We start from the raw sequence: 25,656 nt of genomic DNA on the forward strand, positions 1-25,656 counted from the left end.
TATTGCTTCAATAAGATTTATCATTCAGAAATAAAAGTTAAGTTCTTTATTTTTCTATAATCTGGAGGTAGTTCTTGTGGCTTCTTATTTACCTGCTATTAATGCCACCTCATTCAAATGTATAAGGGGCGGAGTCAAGATGGCGATGTGACAGGAAGCTGAGGGACCTTCTGCACAAGCCTCACACAAATAACCGGCCTGACTGACTCTTCAGCAAATCCAGCAGGAACACTGGGAAAATCCCTGCTGGACAAGATCCACCATAGAAGAAGGCCAGAGAAGAGAATGCATGATTTGGTCGCCATACCATTAGACAACACCAATATGGGACCTTCCGCAGTCACCTCCGCTTAAATGACTGGGGAATCAAAAGACAGCAGACAGTGACAAAGAACACCCATAGGCAGGTGAGGAGAGAACTAACGGGCATCTACCCAAACCTTGTGAATCTTGCTTGATGCAGCAGAAGTGACAGCCACAGGGCAAGTGAGATCCACTTCAGGGAGAGGGGGCTAGAGCCTCTTTCTTGGCTGAATGCAGAAATATGCAGCCCACTAAGTTGAGAGGGGTGAAGAGCCCACTTACGAAGCAAGGTTAGTGGGAATGAATTACTTTCCAAAGGGCTCTTCAAATACCTCTAGATACCCAAACAGTAATGAGCGCAAAGGGCCCATTCGGCAGGAGGAAAAAAAACAACACTGTACCAGGCCTGAGGGAGAACTCAAGGGTCCTATAAAGTTGCTATCATGTTGAAGGACCCCTCTATGATAATATCCCGTGAACTGCAAACAATGAGTACTGCAAAATAGAGGGAGGGTTGCACAGTATGGCAAATGGAAACGCTTCTACAAAATGTATGGTGGTGCCTGAAAGGTACCCCACGAAAAAATGCAATAATGACTTGAAAGGATGAATATACGTAGCTCGGCACCCCTTTGGATTGCTTCTCAAGCGAATAACCCATTTATGGAGTGGGCAACATAGGAGGACTCTAAACAAGAGATCTTGCATATTCTAGACAGGCCATTAACTCAACAATGAACTGGGCCAAAAACAGTGTGAAAAAAGGCATTTCATAAACTGTGTGGGAACAAAGCTCTCACTGACAAGAGGTGTCATAAGATACTCTCATGCAGAAACCTAAGTAAGGAACAAAGCAAAGGAGGCACTGCAAATGTAGAAAGAAATGGCATGCAGCAAAAAGGATAACACCCTGAAAGATATGCTGACAAAAACCGGAAACAAGAAAGCTGAGCCGAACAGCAAAATACATAGTTGCCCAGATGCAGGTATCTCTTGGCCTGAAAGCTTGCGCACAGAGACTGAAGTGTCCACCACCTGCTTGTTTATGGAAGAACTGTTCCAGAACCTAAAAAACAATATAGCCTCAATGAAAGATGCAGTATCCAGAAACTTCCAAGGGCTGTAACGAAACCCGACAGACAGAGAATAGCATATCAAAAATGGAAATGGGGAGATCAGAGAAAGAGAGAGAGATGCTATGACAGGAGGTAATGACGATGAAAGATCAAAATATTGATCTCCAAAGTCACCATGGAGATCTTGAATACTGCTCACAACACCACAATAGAATAATACTTGGGATGCCCTAGGACTCTGAAAATGGTAACATTAAGGGTAATGTCGAGCTGCTCTTTCGCCATATATAGTCAAGCCCAGTGCTTGATAAGCTCCAACTTGATAGGACTCACTGAGTTGGTATGACGGCAACAGGATTTACTGACATACTGACATGCATACATCACTTTAAACACAAAGATGAGATAATGACTGCTAAAATAGCACATGGCACACTCCTTTTTGAAGGCAACACGTTATTCCAAGATTTGTCAGCTATCACACTTAAAAAAATGCAAAACAATGGGTTGTAAAAGTATGGGCAATATCTACTACAATAATGAACTAAAATCAGTAAAATTATGACATCCTAGTGGCTGGAGATTATGGTATCTGCAGCTTAGATATTGGGTAACACATGGATCGGTCTGACCCCATGCAAAGCGTTAACCACATTCAGAAAATGGTTATTTACAAAATCAAATGCCTCTTATCAAACATTTACACATTTCTTTATTTCACACCATCACTTGAGGCCAAGAGTCCCAGCCAGAAAACTCGGGAGGCCCAAAAATGCCAGGCACTTTCAGAAAAAGAAAGGAAGGACATCATCTGTAGGGTCTGCACACTTGTGACTCTCTCTGCTGGCAAGGAAAAATTAAATAAACGTAACTTCATACTAGGACAACACCCTACGACAAATTAAAAGTTGAAGTCCCTTTAAGTCTAGTTAGTGCTAGAAGGGCTGCAGCATTACTGGCACAATTTTACTTTTATTGTGGAACTCCCATAAACTACGACAATACTGGGAAGAAGTCCTAGACAATGTTGATGCAAATGTTTCAAACCCCCTCCCCCTGCCCCTATCCCCTTACTCCCACAACTTCCTACATATATCTTATCTTAGGCTCACCTAACACACAAACATCCCCACTACACATACCAAACAGGAAATTATTAACTTTAGTTCTATTTGCAGATACGCATGTCACTACAGCTATTTGGGACTCAGATAGGGCACTGCCTTTATGTTTCGCTGGCAATGGAGGGGATCTCAATGGCACTGTAACAGAGGAAGACAACCTTTGAAAAACTACGTGTCCAATGTATATCACTCCTTCCGGACTAGTTTAGAGAGCTTTCATGCTCTAAATACCTTGGAGTACTTTAATTAATCGAGCAGGGTGGAAATAACTCGTGACCCTGAGAAGGAAGTGAATTAATAGTTGGGAAGGATGTGGGTCCTTCATAAACAATACATCCTCAACATTCAGTGTGAGGGAACCAAATATCCCATCATATTTCCAGACTCTGCCAGTGTAACAAGGCAGGGCAGTCCAATGCCTATGCAGGGGAGGTGGTGTGAGAGATTAGTCCAATCTGCAGGCATGCAACAAAACCCAATACTTCATTATCCAGTCAGTGTTTTTACTTATAAAAAGGGAAAGTACTTTATTACACACACACACTACTTAACGCTACACATTAATTTACAAATATACAAATGATGGCAGATGGAAATACTTATGATGGCAGGTCTCAACAGTCCACACCCCTAATGAGCCTTGAAGACTAGAACCATGACACTCTCCACAAACACTAGACGCAGTGTAATGGGATGTAGTTATCTAAGAGCAGGCCTACTGTGTTGGTCTGGGGTTCGCCATATTAATAAAAGCAGTAATATGTCACAGCAAACCATTGCAACACCATCAAAACCACTAAGGATGGTCCCATTTTACAATGGCATTCATTAGAGCATGTATTACTCACTGCTAAGTTTGTCATTGTCAATAAAGTATTGCCAAACATTTCAATGACCTTCCCTCAGAGAATGTAAGGGGGTCAGTGTCACATGCCATGGAGAGGTGAATTTCCAGACCAGGGACCTCCTGCAGCCCAAACAGGGGTCTACTGATCAGGGCCCTGAAAAATCTATCTTGTCTCTCTCCCCCCTTTTCTCCACTGTACAAATGTTTATAATTGGGGGAGAAAAGTTCTAGAAGAAAGGCACTTCTGCCCAATCCTAAAATGACAAATTCACTTCATTCCTGACCCAAACTTTTTGTACAGCATTTTAGGTCATTTCAAAATGGCGGCCTAAAGTGGTCTATCGAAAACCCTTTTCTGACAGACCAAGCCCTGACCCTAACAGCCACATTCCCTTCAGTCCAAACTTTCGAAGGGGAGCCCTCCTGTGAATGATAAAAATGTCCGGCCTTTCCCCTTTGTTCTTCTTGAATGAACCTTTCCAGGCCTGGTGTAGTATGAAAAGTAATCATCACATTGAAATTTCATCCCCACCATTTCCTTTCCCAGGACCAAGCCTAAACTCTTAAATGCCCTACCATGTGGGAAGTCCTTTGATTATCTAGCTGGCCAGCAGAGTAATTAACTTGGCCCAGGACCAACAACAAAAGCCTGGAATCTAATTAGGAGCTGAGTGAGAGAAATATGAGAAATCCACAAGTGACAGAAAAAGTCCAACAGAATCTGGACAGTGTTTCTTTTCCAGAATAGTCTTGTCTTGAACATTCATTCCCATGTGATGTGAACTGCAAACTACTGCTAAACGTTTCTGGAGCTTTTATTCTGGCTTCTGTGGATATCCCCGCCTATTAAATGCTATTAGGAATTGCCAGCAATAGAGTTGAAAGTACCACAAGACCCATTAGCATTTAAAAATGCATTGACATTCAATTTAGGCACGAAGGCACTTATCAAAACACCATGCGCTGGAGTTTGTTAGTAAGCAAAAGGCATGTTAGAACTTTGTAATCAGATTGGGATGGGTAATGGAACACCAATTAGAATTATCCAATGCAATTTCCTCATTTTACAATTTAGTTTGCCTCAATGTATTTCAATAATTTAGTAAGTAGAAATACTGCCCTTTTTTAAAGCAGGAACAGAATATTCTTGCACGATCGACGAAGTGGGTGGAGGCAGAGGAGAAAGGTAGTCAGTCAGTGGCATCTTGTCTCCGGCAACCAATCTATTTGTTGTAACCAGTTAGTCACTGTCAAAGGTAGTAGAGGGGTAGAGAGTTTGAGAGTTAAGGCCACGAATCAGGAAAACGCTGACATTTTAACCTCTTGGAATTGGGCGGAGAACTTTAGCGTTTTCCCCATGTATGGAGTTCCAGTGGTCCACGGGAGAACACAGATTGTAGACAATGACCCAACACTGCATAGCTTTTCAGGATAAAATGGAAACACATTCCTTCACTGAGAAACTAGAAACAAATAGGTATCCATCTTAACCATAACCTGGAGGGACAGAAATGTGTTCAGGGGTGGACAAATCTGCAGAGTGCTTCGAGGTCTAGTTTCAAGGCCCACGTCAAGTACTTTACTGAAGTCATTACTTATGAACTTAATGTAGGGTAATCGTTCACTGCTGAATCAGTAACATCTGTCATTTAAAGAGCAAAGAAAAGACAGTAGCGCGTTGTATGTGAAAAGAATAGTTATTATTTAGTAGGCCAAAGCCTCTAAATGATCAAATGTTTTGTCCACATATTAGCTGGGTGAGAGCCCAAGAAGAGAGCCCTGCATGTGACAGGCAGCCACTATAGCAAGCCCTATTATTTGGACAGAAAAAGATTGCAATGGAAAGGAAGGAAAGGACGTTTTCACAAGTGATAGAATATTCCACATGCAACTTACTTCCATATGGCTGGCTCCTGCAGAAAAAGTGGCATGTGCCTGTGTGAGGTAGTTAAAGCACACATACTACCTGCTTAAAGTATTTAGAATGACAGCCAACCTGAAGGCGCTAAATATTTGCAAGAAGGATGTAAATCTGGAGTTTCTTTGCTATGTCAGCTTTGCACAGGTGCCAAATTTCCCATGTATCATGAAAAAATATTGAAACTGCTGTACAGGAAAGACATGCATAATCAACCAACTTGGAGCTCTAGAATGCCTGCCTAATAATGCCCTCGAATTTGCTAATCAAAATCTTTACAAACCCACTAAATGACAGAGTTTCTCCCTACAAAGGCATCTGCAACTAGAATATGCCTCTACCAGATAATTCATTACGGCAGGTAAGTAACTTGTTCATCTCATAGAGACTTCTAGTTGCAGATTTCTTACCTTAGACACCCAAGCAATACCATCCCCGGAGGTGGGTCTGTGAACCAAGATTATACTAGGAAGTCCTGCAGCACCAAACGGCCAAAGTACCCGTCCCTATGGACCTGACTATGGGGGCAGCAATGTTTTGTGAACGTGTACAGGGACACATTGCTGCCAGGAATTGAACTCCATGTGCTAACGCAGTGGTTGCACCAATTGCTCTGGTGGAGTGAGTACACAAACCCTCAGGGGGTTGATTCTTAGCCAAAGCTTAGCACATTTTGATGTAGAGAACAACCCATCGAGAGATGGTTCTTTTCTGCACTGCCTATCCTTTCTGCGTGCCCACGTAACCAACCAAGAGTTGATCATCCACCCGGACGTATTTGATACGATTGAGGTAGAACGCCAACGCTCTTTTTGGATCCAGATGGTGGAGTATCGTCTCTTCATGAGAAGGATGTGGGGGTACGTAAAAAGTAGGCAAGGTAATAGATTGGCCTACATGAAAGGGCGTGACTGCTTTAGGGAGGAAAAAGGCCCTGGTACGAAGCACCACTTTATCAGGATGGACAGAGAAAAAGGGTGGCTTCAAAGAAAGAGCTTGCAGCTCACTCACTGTGCGTGCAGAGGTGATGGCAATAAGAAAGGCTGCCTTTAAAGTGAGAAGCGATAGAGGACAATTATGAAGGGGCTAAAAGGAAGCACACATAAGGTGAGTACGAAGTTCATGTCCCACTGGGGCAATATGAGCGTGGTAGGTGGAAATATGTGGGTAAGACCCTTGAAAAACCTTCCAACAATGGGAGATTTAAACAGGGAAGGTTGATAAGGTAGTCTGAGGAAAGCAGAGAATACAGACAGGTAATCTTTAAGAGTGCCCACAGCAGAGCCGTACTGGTCAAGAGAGAAGACAAACAAAGGAACCTCAGACAGAGGTGCAGAGAGGGGATCAACAAACTTGTTGGTACACCATGCCACAAATTTGTTCCAAGGACAGTCGTATACCATTTTGGTGGAGGGCCGCCTGGCTGCCAAGATACCAATGCAGACTTAGGGCAGAAGGTCAGCATCTGTCAACTGCTGCTGCTCAATCTACCCGAAAAGAGGCAGAAACTGGACAGGTTCGGGTGGAGAACCGTACCCTGCTGCTGCCACTGAAGAGGCAAACTGAGTGGAGATCCATGGCCATGCTCAGAAGTATGAGATACCATATTCTTCGTGCCCAGTCCGGAGCCACAAGAAATGGTTGGGCCGATTGTTTTTGATCTTCTTGAGAACTCGGGGAAGAAGTGGAATTGGCAGGAAGGTGTATCAGAGGCCTGGGTTCCACTTGAGATGAAAAGCATCGCACAGCGAGTGCCACCTTGGAAACTCCAGCATTCAAAACAGCTGACATTGTGTGTTCTCTACGGAGGCGAACAGATCTAACCAAGCCTCTCCCCTCTGCTGAAAGAGACTTTGCCCCACTTCCAGATGGAGATGCCATTGGTGATTGACCATGCACTGACTGCTGAGTTTTTCTGCTCCGGCGTTCAGAGAGCCCGCCAGATCCTGAACCACCAGGGATATGCCCTGACATTCCAGCCATGTCCAGAGACGTAGAGCTTCCTCACAAAGGGTCCATGACCCAACACCGCCCTGCTTGTTGCTGTACCACATGGTGGCGGTGGTGATGTCCATGAACACCTGCACCAGTTTCCTTGAGAGAGGGAAGGAATGCTTTCAATGCAAGCCTGATCGCCCTGAGCTCCGAAAGACTGATGTAAAGCTCGGAACTCCACTGGAGATCAGGAACCTCTGATCTCCGCCTCCCCCCATGTGGCCGCCTCATCCCAGGAGTGACTTATCTGTCACCACTGTCAGATCTGGTTGAGGAAGGGAGAGGGATCTGCCTCTGATCCAATTGCAATTCAAAAGCCACCACTGCAGATCTAGTGCAGTTCCTCTGAGATCTGGACCATGTCTGAGAGATTTCCTGATGCTGTGCCCCCTGGAACTTTAGGTCCCACTGCAGAGCCCGCATATGCCATCTGGCATGTGTGACCAGCAGAATGTAGCAGCCTCTGTCATTCTCACCAAAACCCAGGACAGAAGTTGAAACATCGGTATCATAGCTTGAATATCCTAGACTTGCTTTCGGGAAGATAGGCCCGAAACTACACTGTGTCCAGAAGAGCTCAGATGAAAGGGAGTGTCTGTGAGGGAGTCAGGTGTGACTTCGGCATGTTTATAGGGATCCCCAGCAAATGCAGGAGGTTCACCGTAGTCTTGAGGTGGGGGACGACAGACTGTGGCAAGCCCGCCTTCAACAACCAGTCGTCGAGGAAGGGGAAGACTAAAACACCTAGGCTGCACAGATGATCTGCGACCGTCATCACTATTGTGAACACCTGAGGGGTGCTGGTAAGGTCAAAGGGGAACACGGTAAACTGAAAGTGCTCGTGACCTACCACGAACCACAAGTAATGCCTGTGAGCAGAGGACAGGCATGTGGAAGTAATGGTCCCCTCAATCTCCAGGGCAGATAGAACCTGAGCAAGAGTGAGCATTTTGAACTTCTCCTTTTTAAAGAAGAGATTGAGGGAATGGAGGTCTAGGATAGGGCGTAGGCCTTTGTCCTTTTGTGGGCACCAGAAAATAGTATGAATAATAACCACAACCTACTCCTGGCACAGGGACCCTCTCTAAGCCTCCCATGGACAAGAGAGCCGTAACTTCCTCGCAGAGAAGTGCCAAGTAATCCTACATCATCAGATCGTCGGATGGTGGTATGGCTGGAGGGGTAGTCTCGAAGGGGATAGGGGAGCCCCTTCGGGCTATTTGCAAAACCCACTTGTCTGTTGTGATGGATTCCTAGTGGCGCATGCGAATCCTGCCTCCAACTTGTCCAGGATGGAATGACAGACTAGGAAGGCTTGGAGGCTTCAGCAGGGGTGGTGGTGGACTGGGCCGACCACTGGTTCCCTGATCCACGGGCACGTTTGATCCGCGTCCAATCGCAACACAGAGGCTGGGCAGCATTCACGGCATGGTGGCTAGAGGGAAATGGACCCGCTCAGGTGCCCCTTCCGTAGCCACAAAAGGGGAGAAAACCGGACTAATGGGGCGCAAGGAGCAGCTGTGAGGCCAATTGACCAAGGCGTAGCCTGGTACTTCTTAAAGCGATTGAGCGCTGAGTCTGCTTTGTCTCCAAAGAGACGGGTGCCACTGAAGGACATGTCCGTAAGCGATGCTGGGCATCCCCCGAAAAGCCAGATGTCCTCAATCAAGCGTGGCGCTTCAATGCCACTGTCGACGCAACCGATCTGCCTAGTGAGTCGGACATGTCAACGTATTGTGAACTTTGCTGCATATCTTCCGTCAGCAACAGCTTAGGAGAAGACTGCCCGGGCCTCCTCTGGGGTCTGTGGCAGCACCTGCACAATCGTAGCCCATAAAGTATGGGAATAGTGGCCCAAAAAGCATGCAGTATTTACGGACTGCAATGGCAGACTGAAGGAAGAGAACAATTTCTTCCCAAGTTAGTCCAGTCTATTTGATTCCCTACCTGGGGATGAAGATGGGAATGCACCAGAATATGAAGAAGCCTGGATGACTAAGCTCTCAGGCATAGGGTGTTGGGTTAGAAATTTAGGGTCGTTAGGTACAGGCCTGTGGCGGCAGATAAATATCCTGTTGACAGGAGCCCCTGTGCTGGGTTTCGACCACACGCCCAGTAGGAGATCAGTGAGGGCTTGAATAAAGGACAAAAGGGGTTCTGACGTAACATAATGGGTACGGATACGGTGAGAGAGTGAAGGGCCCCTTGACTCTATAGAATTCCAGTTGGAAGATCCTGAACTGCACTCAGGGATTTGGCAAAGCCAGTGGTCTAGATACCTCTCCTGATGCTGGCATGCTTTCTCCTCCTACCGTGGCTATGGAGGAGGGAGCCTCTTACTCAATGTTGGTGAGAAGAGTGGCAGAGGTCCTGTGCTTAGAGCTGCCCACTGTGGTAGTCAGAACTAACCTCCTGACTGACTCGTGCCCTAAGGTAACTATAACTTGCGCCCTCGCCATGCACAATTTTTTCCTCAAAAATGTTTGCTGCATATATTACATGGAAATTACTGGTGATGTTACCAAAGATGTCATGAGTGCAGTAAATCATGGGGGGAATAGGGAGTGCATGGCAAGGGTGCGAGTTATAGTTACCTTAAGGCACGAGTTATAGTTACTTGAGATAACCAACTATAACAGGTGAATTTCTATGGTTTGGCACGTTTAAAATTTGAGCCTAACTATAACGTCACTGTAACCTTTGGTTTTTTGAGTGGATTTCTATGGCTCTTCTAACAAAGTCATTTTCATTACTATAGGTTAATCCAACCACCAGACCCTCTGCCCAAAACGCCCCCATTGAGGGCGACATATTGCTTTAAACCCCAAGGGAGGTAGCAGTCCCCGGTGCTGCGGGGGAAGGGAGTAGGGGGGGTTGACGCATGGCCCCCCCACATATATTAGATTTAAGCCCCGGGGAGGTGGAGGTTCCTGGGGCTGCCGTGAGGCACCCTGCATCTAATCAGTATGAAGCCCTGGGGAGGTGGCGATGCCTAGGCCTGCGGGCCGCACACAATTATTTTTGCCCTGGGGAGCTGATGGTCCCCAGGGCAGCAGGGAGGCCGGCAAGCCCCTCCACCCCCACACATTAAAATGGGAATGCCCCTGGGATTTAGCCCACCCCGGGGCTTCAGAATAAGAAAGAAAGGAAGTCTCTGCTTTTTTTTTTTTTTTAAATTGCCAGATCCGCTGTGAATAGCGGCAATGATTTAAAAAATATATATATATATGCTTTTTAGCTCTGGGGTGGTCCCTCTGGGACCTCAGCACCAGAGCTGAGGGTTCAGGGGTGACTCGACCCTAGCCTCTTTTGTTTTTTGTTTACACTTTTTTCTGGGACTTGGCTGAAGCCAAGTAGCAACATGGCTGCCAACCCTTCGTTGTGGAACGTTGCCAGCCAATCGGATCTCAGTACAAGATCGAGAGAGTTTGCGAAGCCTTCGCGCCCCTACATATACAAATTTGGATTGTCTTTAATTTCTCTGAAACTACTGAGTGGATTTACACCAAGTAACAAAAAGGGCTCTTTCTGGACCACGAGCTACCTTTCTGGCAAACTTGGTGTAATTCCTTCCAGTTGTTTGGGTGCTATCGCTGTTCAAAATCCCTATTGAAAAATGACTGGGGAAAACACATTTTGGACCCCCCCCCCCCCCCCTTTTTCTCGGTCACCGCTTGACAGATCACCCCAAAACTTTCAAGACAGCAGCTGAAGTGACCACCGTTTTTTTGGGAAAATTTTGTGAAGATTCATCAAATGGTGCCAAAACAAAAAATGCTTTTTCAATAGAAACTAGATCCAAACTAGAACTACCTAGTGGCGACTGTCACTATGTAATGTCTATATCTATCCATATATATATATATATATATACATATACACACACACAAATACCCATCTATATATAAGTACATATCTATACAGATCTAGATCTATCAATCAATCGGTCTATCTATAATTCACAAAAAAAAAAAAAAAAAGTTGCAGGGACAGTATAGTTAGGAAACTGAATTTAAAAAACATTCTGTAGGAAATTGCCACTGTTGGCATGGTTACCCCCCTACTTTCTGCCTAGAGTTGATGCCAACTTTGATTGAAAGTGTACTGGGATCCAGCTAACCACGCCCTAGCACCAGTGTTCTTTCCCAAAATCTGTAGCTTTGTTTTCACAATTGGCACACCTGTAGCACACAGTTAAGTCCCTTGTAAAAGGTACTCATGGTACCAAGGGGGCTGTGGTTAGGGAAGGTCCCCAAGGGCTGCAACAAGTATTATGCCACCTTAGGGGGGGACCCCTCACCAAGCACATGTACACTGTCTTTGCAGCTTGTGTGTGCAGGTGGGGAGAAAAAGGCGAAGTCGACATGGCAACCCTCTCAGGGTGCCAGGCCCACACACCACTGCCTGTGGCATAAGTAAGACCTTACAGCCCTAAGGCAGGGTGCACTATATCAGCGGTGAGGAGGTAGCTGCATGAGCAATCTGCCCCTACAGTGTCTAAGTCCATTCTTAGACACTGTAAGTGCAGTGTAGCCATATTGAATATCCGATTTGGGAGTTTGCCATTACAAACTTCACAGATCCATAATGGCTTCACTGAATAATGGGAAGTTTGGTATCAAACTTCTCAGCACAATAAACCCACACTGATGGCAGTGTGGGATGTATTGAAAAATGCACCCAGAGGGCATCTTGGAGATGCTCCCTGTATGTTAGCCAAACTACAAGTGCAGGACTGACCAGTCTGTGCCAGCCTGCCACTTTCAGACAAGTTTCTGACGACATGGGGTGAGAGCCTTTGTGCTCTCTGTGGTAAGAAACAAAGCCTGTCCTGGCTGGAGGAGCTTCATACCTCCCCCTGAAGGAACTGTAACACCTGGCAGTGAGCCTTAAAAGCTTAAGCCTCAGGTTACAGTGCCCCTGGGCACTCCAACTAGTGGAGTTGGCTGCCCCCGGACAAAGCTCCACTTTTGGCGGTAAGTCTGGCGGGAAAATTAGGGAAAACAGGAAGGAGTGACCATCCCAGCCCGGACCACCCCTAAGGTGTCCAGAGCTGAGGTGACACCCTCCATGCAGAATCCTCCATCTTGGTTTAGAGGACAGGGATCAAGAGGATTAGGTTTGTGCTGTCCCCCTCCCCAAAGGGAGTGGGCACAAGGAGGGTGTAGCCACCTTCAAGGACAGTAGCCACTGGCTACTGCCCTCTGACCCCTAAATCTAGGATTTAAGGGCCTCCCTTAACTCAGCTGATCAGATTCCTGGCGACCATTCGAAGGAATGCAAAGCTGAAACCCCCAGGAGCGAAAAATGAAGACAACTGATTTGGCCCAAGCCTTTCCTGCATGGCTCCTGCTTCAAAGAAACTGCACAAGCACTGCAACGCATCCAGTGGGACCAGTGACCTCCAGAGGATTGCCCTGCACCGAAAGGGACCAAGAAGTCCCATGGACAGCGGCCCTGTCCAAAGAAGAAACAACAACCAAGGACTCCAACCCCACTCCGAATGCGTGAGTCCTAAACACTCTGCACATGTCTGCCCATGACCAGGAGGCCCAACCAGCGAGAGAGGATCCAGAGGTGATTCTGAGCAAATGCCCACCCTGGGTTGACCTCTCCACCCCTCCACGACGACACCTGCAGAGGGAATCCCAAGGACCCCCCTGACCACCAAAGCTCCGGACTAAGATATCTGACGCGTAAAGAGACACTGCACCCGCAGCCCCCAGGCTTTGGAGAACCTGACCTCCAGTGCAGCAACATTCAGTAGGAGGCCTTGTCCAGCCTGTGGTATGCCCAAGATGACCTCCTGGACCTCACCTGCAGCCTCTGAGTGACCCCCGGGGTCTCCTCAGACAGAATCATTGGAGACCCGACATCTTGTTTGCAGCCTGCACCCAGTCGCCCCAGCGCCGCTGTAGGTGTATGTTTGGTGCCTACTTGTGGCCCCCCCAGAGCTCCTCTAAACCCCCCAGGTCTGCCCTCCAAACACCCGGGTACTTATCTGCCTGCAGATCTGAAACCAAATACCCCCTATCTCCATAGGAGCCCATGTTAATTTTGTCTACAATTTGACCTCTTCACCCGACCGGCCCTGTGTTGTTGGTGGTGGGTGTTTGTGGTTAACTTGAACCCCGAACTGTGGACTTACTAACCCCTGGAGACTGGAACTGTAAGTGTTGTACTTACCTGCAAATCGATCTAACTTTTCTTCCCCCAGGAACTGTTTCTGAAAATTGCACTGCCAAGTTTTAAAACAGATAATTGCCAAGTATTTCAAAAACTGTATAACTTCTTGATTTCAAACACAGTGCTATTGATACATGTGTGAAATACGAAACTATTTAAGTACTTACCTGCAACTTGAATCTTGAGGTTCTAAAAATAACTTAAGAAAATATATTTTTGCTATATAAAAACCATTAGTCTGGAGTTAAGTCATTGAGTATGTGCCTCTTCTATTGTCTGTGTGTGTACAACAAATGCTTTGTACTACCTTCTGGTAAGCTTAATTGCTCGACCACACTACCACAAAAGAGAGCATTAGTATTATCCACTTTAGCCTCTGTTAAGCCTCTTTGGAACCAAAGGACTCTGTGCACACTACATCTCATTTTGATGTAGCATATAGAGAGCCAGCTTCATACAGATTCACTTTAAATAACACAAAGGTTACCGGGACTTAATAGCTAGGCTCACATTTTAAACGTAAAGAAAACATAGAAATTCACCTGTAACTATAACTCGAGCAGCAAATGTTACAGTGCTATTAGTGATGTTATAAAAGATGTCATGAGTGCGGTAATAGCTGGGGTAATTAGTGCATGGGTGAGGGCGCAAGTGAATTTCTAAGGGGTTTTTTTTCTCCAAAATTCTGTTTTCTAACTATAACGTCCCTGTAACCTTTGTTTTTTCTGTGAATTTCTAGTTTTTTTTGTAACGTAAAGTACGTTTAATTGCTATATGTTAATCCAACCACCGAGTTCTTCGGACAACCCCCTATAACCACACAACCAAATCCTCGCATGGTCTTCCGCCATGTGCGGCGGTGTTTGGCTTCAAATCCTGGCCTGTAGCCCCAACTTACCAACCCCCCTATAACTACCTAACCTTGCACAAACGCACAGTCTTTGGCTGTGTGCGGCAGAGGTTGGCCACAGGGCCTGGCCACGCTCTACCCCTATAACTACACCAATCCTTTCGCCATTCACAGCCTTTGTGCACAACCCCCATTGCACACCAAGCCACAACCCATGCATGGGAAAAGGGTTTGGAGCTTAAAGGGGGCAACATTAAATATATTTAGCGGGCTGCACGGGCCCTTAGGACCGCCTCCCAGAAGCTACATAATACAAAAAATGTGAGGGGCACACAGACCCCACCACCCCCCTCAGGGCTCCATTTAAAAAAAAAAGAAAAAAAAAAAAAGATTTGGGAGTGGGGCTGTGCAAGCGACCCCCCCACCCCAGCCCCCCCCACGCCCTCCCCATCCCCCCCCACGACCCCCCCAATCCCCCCCTTTCTTGTTGAAATGTTTGCAGCCAATTAGACATCAGCACGGGGACAATTGGATCCATGGAGGATCCCCGTCCCTAGATATCTATATTTTATCCCCTTGAATATCTCATACTAATGAATGGATTTACACGAAATCACAAAAAGCACAATCTGCATACCTGAATCTAGCTTCCTGCCAAATTTCGTGCAATTTTGTTCAGTGGTTCAGACTGAAATCACTATGGGAAAATGAATGGGGGAAAATGCGTTTTGGGACAGCCCCCCTTTTTGTTTTACCATCTCACGCTAGACGGATCACCCTGAAATGTTCAAGACAGCAGCTGAACAGACTGTCATTTTTGTTTTGAAAGTTTTGTGTAGATTCGTCTACTAGCACCAAAGTTATTGGCAAAACAAACAAAAAAAAAACCTTTTCCTATGGAAACTAGGTCTTAAATATAACACCTACTGGCGACTACCAGTAGGTAATAAATATATATATTTATATGGGACTCGGTTCCCAGTGGGGAAACTAAAATGTAAAAATTATAGACTGGGTCAGGGAAGAGATACCCTGACCCCCATAGGAATTTTGTTTTTGGGGGGGGGGGCGGGGGGGGGGGTGGCGGAGGTCCTGTGAGGTACCCCTCATGAAACAAAGTTTTCCCCAAAAAGTTATTTTGAGGATGCGAGAATCTGGGGGTCCACCCTGCATTCTGGTGGATCCAGAGCCCAATTATAAAAACACAAATAAAAAAAATACAAAAAACCCACACACCCACTTAAAGAACCACACAACCACGCTCTCACCCACATACATTAGCCACTTACACATCCTCTCAGACCCCGAAACCCACTTACACACTCATATAGCCACTCAAACCCACACAACCACTCACAGATCCACACAGCCATTCACACACCCACACACATGGCCAGTCACAGACCTACAAAACCACCCACACAAGCACTTACACACCCACTCTCACACCACACACGGCCAGTCACACATGTACTCTCACACAACCAACCAACCACTTACACAACCACACTCACACACCCAGATTACAGGGACATTACAGTTAAGCAATAGCATTAAAACATAGAAATTCACTGAAAAAACAAAGGTTACAGGGACGTTATAGCCAGGTTCAGACTTTACACACACAAAACCATAGAAATTGAGCAGCTATAGTTCTCAAGTAACTGTAACTCAAGTCCTTGCCATGCACCGCTAACTAACCCATATATTACATCACTCATGATATCTTCTATAACATCACTGATAATATAACAGCAACATCTGTGTTGAAATTATTGTTTAGAAAACTGTGCACGGAAGGAGGACAAGTTATAGTTACCTTAGGGCACGAGTAATACTTACTTGATATAACTATAACTGCTGAATTTCTATGGTTTTGTGTGTAAACCCGGAACCTAACTATAAAGTCCCTGTAATCTTGTTTTTTCTGTGATATATTTATATACACGCACACATATATGTAGAAGTGTCAAGTGTGACAGATACCAGTACACAGAGTTTTTCCGATTCCAGGCTATATTTTTCGGCCAGACTTGCACCCTTACACAAGCAGATAGTCAATATTTGTCAAAAGAAAATAATTTAAAATAATGGCAACCTATGTGAGCAAAGCTGTGAGTTCAGTGAAAACCTGCTGTGTTTCATTATTATGTGCACTGAATGAATTAAGAATAAGTATCTGTGTTGCACATATGTTCCTAGCACTCGCAATGATACGGCTGCCTTTCAGCAAGTTGCTAATACTGTGGGCATGAATGGGAAAAAGCTTTTGTCAATTTTGCGCTCGGCATAGATGGTACCTGCTAATCCTATGCTTAAAATTTATTTGCTGCAAAAATGGCAAAAGGACTTCTCACTTTTTTTTTTAAATCAGAGACAATAGCATTGTGATATTCCTATGCTTAAAATCTGTGATAGAAAAATAGACATTTTAGGCGAGTAGTGTCAGGTTGTTGCAGAGTGTTCCATATAAAGGAGCTGCTCTCTACCAAAAGGACAAGTTACTTACCTTCGGTAACGCCTTATCTGGTAGAGACACAGACTAGCTGCAGATTCCTTATCTTAGAATGCTCCCCAGGCGTCAGACTGGATCTGGAATTTTTTTCCTCAGCAGTACCTCTGCGCGTCGGTAGAAGGGCCTGAAATGACTCCGCAGCGACGTCGTCCCCGGACATGACGTCAGCTTAGTCCATATATTCCCTCCTCTGACGCGCTGACGTCAGTTTGTTCGGTGACTTAAAGCCGCAGAACAACAGGGAGCCACAGAGAAACCACCAATGGATTTAAAAAACAGCGTAACAGTCTATGTGCCAACCAGAAATTGAAAGATATGTCTTGAGACGTAGCAGAACTACAAAACACTCAAAACCACCCTGAGTGAGACTGAAGAGTACACAGTTCTTAAGCAGGGAGGATGGATGGGTCGATAAGGAATCGCGGCTAGTCTGTGTCTCTACCAGATAAGGCGTTATTGAAGGTAAGCAAGTTGCCCATCTGATAGAGACAACTAGCCGCAGATTACTTATCTTAGAATTAGATACACAAGCAATTCCAAACCCCTGGTGGAGGGACACGTACGGACCACACTAGTCTTGCAAAGAACAACCTGGTAACACAGAGGAATAACCAGGCTCGAGACAGAGTGGGCCAGAGAAAACATAAGTGACTCATATGAGAAAATGAACAGCATATCCACCGGGGAAAAGCTAAGTCATGGCTGGTAAGGAAAAGCCTCCACCGGAGACGAGTCAGCAACCCCCCCCTAGGGGAGTGAAAACTGCGCAAAAAACAGCAGGATGATGAAATGGAACCCTGGTAAGGGGCACCAGAAAATAAAACACACGTGACATAAAACGTGTAGAAGAGCCACTGTAGAAAGATGGGCATAACCGTGACATACAATAACCTCACAGTCAGAAAGAGAGAGTACAACAGTTAGAGAAGCAAAGGAAGAATCTGAAAGAATACAGACAGACAGGATAGTAGGCTCAGAAGGGGCGGTAAAACAACTCCAGGCCCAAATGGGACAACAGAACGGGAGAGACCAGCAAGGCCTTGTGCATGTGCAAAGTGCAGAGATATACACCAGGCAGAGTATGATAGAAGGGGAAAGAGCGAGAGCTCTGAAGCAGAACTAGAACAACAAGGTAAATGGAGCAGACGTTCCTATGTGGACTCAGAGCAAAATTGAATGCCAGAAAACAATCTGACAGGGGAACTGAAGTCAGAATTATCAACCACCTACCAAGGAAGCCAAAGAACTGAGCCACAAAAAGCACAGATAATAATGGAAAGGAGCCTGCTAATATGTAACAGCTTTGGTGAGATTTGAACCCCTATAGAGGGGTAGCTGGCTGCACCAAAAGCAGTGGACCTAGCCACCAAGCTAGAGCTCCTTGAAACCGCAAAGTAAGTTAATCATGGCACCCCATAAGGAATATGAAGGTAGGAAGAACAAGGAAGCGGAGACCTGTGAAGAGACAAAAGTCTGAAAAAAGTGAGTGTCAGTGACCTGGTCCTGAAGGACGTAAAAAGATGTTGATAGACCACTATGGCCCATGCCAAGGAAGAAAAATAGGAAACATGGAAGGTGTGAACAACACCAACCGTAAGAGAAAAACACAGAACTAATCCAGAGTCAGAAGGATAGAGCATCTAGGATGGGTCTGACAGACTCAATGATAAGTAGCAATGATCAAACAGATAAGAAACACTAGGGAAGGAACCCTAGTGGCATGCACAGACCAAACTATTTGTTGTCAGCAAAATACCAAAACACTAGAAGGAACACCAACAACAGGAAACAAAGAATATTACACCCCCCCCACCCCTCAGGCCATCACCATGAACAAAGACTGCGAGGGGAAAAAAGGGCACCAGGCAAGTCGTAAAAACCTGCAGAAGCCAGTATTGGAAGTAGCACCATATCCCTTCTATGGAAGTGGGAGGGGAGACTGGAGAAAGCGGTGCCAAGCATAAAATCCAAGAATAAAGGATACTCAGTAAAGGCCAAAAAGAGGACCTGCGCTGCCTCAAGAAGAGGGAGTACGATAAAAAAAAACACAACATCCTGCTGAAAGGAAAGCAAGATCCCATGAACAAGAGCACAGGGACGATCTAGCTCAGGAATGAGCAGAAATTAGCTGGCAAGAAAACAATTTGAAATAGAGGAAAGTACCCCCTAATGAAGTGTACAGTATCAGTACAGTACTACATAAGAATAATTCTTGTTTTCTTTTTTAACATTTTAGGGAAGCACAGAACCCCTGTGACAGGGAAGCCAGTGCCTTGAAAGGTAGAAGGCACAATCATTGAGCTGGCTGGGCATAATGGCCCTGGAAGAAATGTGAGCAACAGTGGTTATGACAGAACGAAGAACACCCTAAAATACAGAGACTGGAACTAGCAACAAGCACATATATGAGCCTGTAGTAGAGGAAAACCAGTAAAATGAAGAGCCTATTGAAAGAATGGGAAAAGAAACCTTCCTAGAAGACAGAAGACTAAGAAGGAACACCAGAGGTGAAACAACCTACGAAACGTAAGCAAGAATTATCTCCCCGAGGAGTAAACAATATATATCCACATGGTGAATAAAACTAGAGAAATGCGTAAAACAGCATCTACCACCAAAAACTCAAAGAGCGAATGTCCAACCTAATCTCTTAGCAACAGAGATGAAAGGCAAAATGCCTAGGGTAAACCAAAGGAGAGGCAATGTTGGCAGAAAGTACAAAAGAATGAAAACCATGAACTGTGGTACGAAAAGACCAAGCAGAGGCGGAAGATCCGCCAAAAAGTTGACCAAACAATAAGTGGGCACTCTGCCTGCTTCAGAAGTAGAGACACTACCAATCACGGCACGGCACCACCGAATGTAAGCGAAAGGGAGAGTTGAAACTCTCAAAGAAAGCACAGTGATAAATATGGTGGAACCATATCAATATGGCTGTGGAATCAACCCCCTGTACAGAGGAGCCTGCTCCAGCTGAGGAACTAGATATGGCTTGGAACCACTTCTCCGCTGATAGAAGCAGCACCATAGAAATAGCGCTGTGCGCACCAAAGGAAGCGCACAAATATCCAATGTAGAGTACAAAAGTACTACCAAATAAAACGAGTCTGAAGCGACCGAACTAACGTAGCAAACGCCAGAACAAACTAGGGAGAAGGGGGTGAGCATGTAACAGGACCCACACCTAAGAAGAACACATAGTCGCAAGAAAAGAGTATGTGTGCTAAAAAAGGAAGGACAATAGTCCCCACCATGGGAATCACAGAAACGACGCAAGGCAGAATCTACGTGCGCCCCAAAAAGTGACTTACCATCAAATGACATATCATGTAGAGCATCTCGCACTGGAGAGAAGTTGGAAGCCGCTAGCCAAAGCCCTGCGACGTATGGCAACAGAAGCAGCCATGATCTGTCCAATGGTATCGGTAGAATCCATACCGGATCGAACTTCAAGTCGAGCAGCCTGTTGACCATCTCTGATCAAAGACGTCACAGCAGGGCAAAAATCGTCAGAAAGCGATGGTAGTAAACGTTCCACAGGGTCCCAAAGCGCAAGGGAAAAATGGGCCAACACACAGGCAGTGTTGATAGAACAAAGAGCAGCACTGGAAGAGGTGAAAATACACATGCCAACAGCATCCAGCTGCTCAGAATCCCTGTGCGGTGGAGTAGGGGGGAACCTGCTCCAGAGCAGGAACGCCTAAAGCAGTTTGAGTTACAAACCCCCAAGGAGTAGGGTGGTGGCAAAGGCACAAGGGGTCTTCCTGTGCCGCCCGATGCCTGTGTGAAATAGAACAATCGACTGAAGGACCAGAGACAGGCTGATTCCAGACACCTACAAGTATGTCGTAAAGAGCCTTGCAAAACAGCAGAACAGGTTCAGTGTCGGATTGATTTGGATCAAAAGATAACAATGGATCAGTAGACAACTGTACCATAGGAAGACGCAAAGTCAAAACATCAGCCACCCGCCTCAAAACATCTGCAAATGCAGTACTGGCTTCTGTCGTCAATCCAGGGGACGACAGCAGGCTAGACGCTGGAGAGGAGTCAAGACCACTAGCAGTCCCCAAATCAAGCACCCAATCCCAGGATAAACCTGGAATGGGCCCCAAAAGGGGAGTATGAGGATGTGCAAGAGGCTCATGAAGTGGACCCAGCACAGAAGTCTCATGTAAATTCTCCAGCGCCACTGGCGACGTAGTCAGATGTCGAGTGGGGGAAGCTTCCTCGGAAGCGGCGTCATCCGACTCCGGAGAGATCAATATAGGCGCGTTAAGCGGAGTCAACTGGTCCAAAGGCGCCGTGATGGGTGTTCGGACAAGAGGATCAGGCGAGGGAGACTGAGGTCGCACGAGGCCGTGCATTGCCACCGATACATGTGAGCAGGCACCCAGGTGGAAACAGCCGGATAAGACCCCGCCAAAACACTCACCACCTCCATAGGGCCCAAAGGCGCTCCAGAGGGAGGGGAAGGACCAAAGGTAGAATGGAGGGACGCATAATAACGTCGCATTTGGTGCATAGTCTGGTGCTGGGATATGGTGGGGGGATTGGGGGGGAGGCATAATCGACACGGGCGGACTCCACAGGACGAGAGCGCAGAGATGGAGACGCCAAAGAGCGCGCAGGCGCCTGGGAAGACTTACTTTGAGACGCCGAGGGTCCAATTGAGGTCGACGGAACCATCCGAGAGCGACTCCTGGAGCGCTCCCGGGACAATGAAAACGAAGGCGGAGTGTGATGCCGGCACGAAGAGGACTTGTCTGCACGCGCCTCAAGGAGCTTCATGCGACTCTCCCTCAAAGACTTCAGCTTCAAATAATGGCAGACAGCGCAGACTGCAGCGTCATTATGAGAACCCAGACACCACAAACACACGAATGAAGATCAGTGGCCGACATTTGCCGGGAACAGGATCCACAGGGCCTAAACCCAGAAGGCATATAGACTATGACGTATGTAGAAAGAAATACTAAGTACCCAACGTCTGGCAGAAAAGGCCAAAAGGGCCTGATGTAATCGAGGCACCGGATCTGCGCTGCTGCGCAGAAAAGAAGAAAACTAACGTCAACGCGTCGGAGGAGGGAATATATGAGCTACGCTGACGACATGTCCGGGGACAATGTCGCTGCGGAGTCGCTTGCCGCCATCTACCGACACGCAGAGGTACTGCTGAGGACAACATTTCCTGATCCAGTCTGACGCCTGGGGAGAATTCTAAGATAAGGAATCTGCAGCTAGTTGTCTCTATCAGATACATGGGAATTACCCAGTTCCCAGCTTCCTGTTTTGTGCATATACATATCAATATTGTGCTTATACATATCAGTATATATATATATATATCTCCAAAAGAAACACCGAAGCCTGATTCACCAGAAAAACACTGCTTTTATTTCAAGTGGCAGCATTTCTTTTCTTTTTTTCTGACGCGTTTCGGCTGTTCTAATCAGCCTTGATCACAAGTGAGCCTTACTGGTATGCAAAATATTCTTAGGTAAGCATGTGACTTCCATAAGTATACAAGTCCCATAATGCATCTTATTTAAAACTTTTGATTCCTGTATTTTTGCTAAGTAGCGTTTCTTCTTTCAGTCATTTTTAGATGCATGAATCCTCAACAGGAGACAAGTACCCTTGCCGTCTCCCTTGCTCACCTCCGTGCCTCAGTTTACGGGGGACAGAGCATACTCTGTAAACAGAAAAAAGAAATGAAATGCTGCCACTTGAAATAAAAGCAGTGATTTTCTGGTGAATCAGGCTTCGGTGTTTCTTTTGGAGGGTTTGCTTATACACAGGATGCTCTGTCCCCTGTAAACTGAGGCCGCCCTGCAGGGTTGGGGGCTCCCAGTGGATGGAGAATGAAAGGATGGATATATATATATATATATATATATATATATATATATATTCACTGGAAAAACTAATGGTTAAAGTAACAATATAGTTTGGTGAATGTGCGAGTGAAAACATTAAAGTTTTGAACTAAAAAAAACAGAAAAAACACAGAAATTCACAGAGCTAACTATAAATTGCAGCCACGCACTGATTATGACCTCACATATTACATCACTCATGACATTTTCTATGACATCATTTATGACATCATCCAATGAGTGTCAATTTATTATTTTACATAGTGATGGTAAGTACCATTTTACTTCATAATTTTGTCCAGCCTGTGTTCAACTAATGAGTGTTTACAAAATGCATGTGCTTCCAATGCATCATAAGTGTGTAGAGGTACTGAAACCGTTACAAATCTTTGTATTGAAGAGTAACTCTGTATGCAGATGACACTATGTTCCACACAAGTTTTCTGATCCTGCTTAAAGTTTCCACCAGGGCAAAGATTCTACGTAGCACATACTAAGTATTGAAAGCAGGCCTGAGTTATTGTGCCCTATTTTCTCAGCATGACAGTTTCTACATAACATAGAAGGCTGTGTGCACCAGGCACTAACCTATGTACATGTGCTTGTTTTACTTAGGCTAATGTTAGCCTATGAAAGGAGCAGGCCTCACAGCAGTGGAAAACGAATTTAGGAGTTTTCCACTACCAGGGCATATAAAACACACAGTTGTATGTCATGCCTTTTACCTACACAGCACCCAGCCATATGGGTTACCTAGGGCCTACTTTAGGGGTGACCGATATGTAGAAAAGCGGAGATTAAGGCCTGGCAAGTACTTTTAAATACCAAGTCACAGTGGTAATGAAACTGCACACACAGGCCTTGCAATGGCAGGCCTGAGACATGGTTAAGAGGCTACTTATGTGGGTGGCACAAGCAGAGCTGCAGGCCCACTAATAGCATTCAATCTAAAGGGCCCTGGGAACATGTAGTGCACATTACTAGGGACTTACAGGTAGATAAACTATGCCAACTGCGTATGAACCAATGTCACCATGTTTTAAGGGAGAGAGCATATGCACTTTAGCACTGGTTAGCAGTGGTAATGTGTGCAGAGTCCTAAAACCAGCAAAAACAGTGTCATAAAAATGGAGGGAGGCAGGCAAAAAGTTGGGGGATGACCACCTGAAGGCTGTCAGGTCTAACAGTACTACCATTCCAAAGGTACTAAACATGATGCAGCTACTCCTCACAGATCGGGAATTGCAGCTTATTTGCTTATTGCTGGCCTATGAGAGGGGCAGGCCTCACAGTAATGAAAAACTAATTTAGGGGATTTTCATTACTAGGACATGAAAAACTTAAAAATACAAATCCTGACTTTTGCTTACATAGCACCCTGTCCTATGGGCTACCTAGGGCCTACCTTAAGGTTGACTTATGCATAAGAAAAGGGGGAGTTCTGGGCTCGGCAAGAGGTATTAGATGTCAAGTCGAGGTGGAAGCGAGACTGCACACACAGGCTCTGCAGAGGCAAGCCTGAGACATTTTTCAGAGCTAATTAGGTGGGTGGCACTATCAGTGCTGCAGGCCCACTAGCAGCATTTAATTTACAGGTCCTGGGTATATGGTATACCACTTCACAAGGGACCTACAGGTAAATTAAATATGCCAATTGTGGATACACCAATGTTATATTTAGGGGAGATGCACATGCACTTTAGCATTGGTTAGCAGTGTTAAAGTGCTCAGAGTCCTAGGTCAAAAAAACGATGCAGCAACAAAACAGGAGGTAAAGGCAAAATGTCTGGGGTAAGACCACCCGGAGGATGAGAGGTCTAACAGTCTGGGTCAGGGGGTGTATAATGTTCAGCTTCAGATATAAATGGGGATGTTAACACCACAATGGAGAGTCTTATCCGCAACCTCTAGAATGTTTGTGAACACAAATGGCATAGTTGGCTGGCCTGAAATTAAAGTGTTTTTTGGGCAAACAAAAAGCAAATATACATCAGTCAGAATTTTCTTATAAGTGTATAAAGTAGAGAAGTTCCAAATCAACTGTTTTAATAAAGTCCCCTCATGACATCAAAGGAATTGATTAAAAAAAAAAACCTTCTGAAAGTCTGAAGGAAATTATCACTGGAATCATTTGCCCCCAGAATGTGGTGAATTGCAGGAACTTAATTAGAACTTTGCACAATTATCGAAAGGCTTGGGGGCCAAAAGGATAAATTACAAAATCCATCTTTCTAGTTAACAGGGCTATTGGCATACTTGTTCAGGATGGTATCATCTCTTCCTTAAGAGCAGCCTTTCTCCGTGGAGCTTGAGAAGAGAGAGATAACACTGGAAAAGGGTTTTCCATTTCAGTCCCAAATTCTATAGATTTCAGTGTGAACAAATGCCTGGATCTTACCCTCCCACAGAATGCCTGAGCAGATCAGACTAATAAGCTGGCTTGTTGCACTAGGAAATCCATCCGATTGCCAGGCATTGGGGGGGGGGGGGGGGGGGACACAAACAGTGAATTCCACTGAATGGTACAAATACACCAAAGGTAACTGTCTAGACTTCGAGAAAATCTTCTAGGGAAATCTTGGAATATCTGCTCTTGCACCTCTTGCTGATGCAGAAATATGTGAGGCTGAAGATGAGGTATTCATCAATGAGAAGTGGGGACTATGTCTCTGCTGCCACTATGTAATCTCTAATTGCAAGGACCGCCCAAGGTAAATCCCAACCCTTTCTTCAGGGTTTCGTTATATTATCTGAAATGAAAAACACCAACAACTAGTGTTCTGGATTTCTGCATGCTTGGAAATATACTCAGGCCACTGTTATGACACAGTGTTTCCATCCAACAGGAGAAAGGAAAAATCATTTATTGGTGGAGGTCGACAACATTTATATGACACCCAAAGTCTCCATCTCCAGGGGTGGGTTTACCTCACAAGGTAACTGTGACAAAGCGGAGGGACAAG

At 45.6% G+C, this 25,656-nt stretch overlaps 1 protein-coding gene across 2 annotated transcripts in view; it reads right to left on the reverse strand.

Moving 5' to 3' along the window:
* PDE10A (phosphodiesterase 10A) overlaps window positions 1-25,656 on the reverse strand; it is a 1,332,617-nt gene that overhangs the window by 272,051 nt on the left and 1,034,910 nt on the right. The window lies entirely within an intron of this gene.

The sequence above is a fragment of the Pleurodeles waltl genome, chromosome 5, assembly GCF_031143425.1.
Source record: "Pleurodeles waltl isolate 20211129_DDA chromosome 5, aPleWal1.hap1.20221129, whole genome shotgun sequence".
NCBI classification, from domain to species: domain Eukaryota; kingdom Metazoa; phylum Chordata; class Amphibia; order Caudata; family Salamandridae; genus Pleurodeles; species Pleurodeles waltl.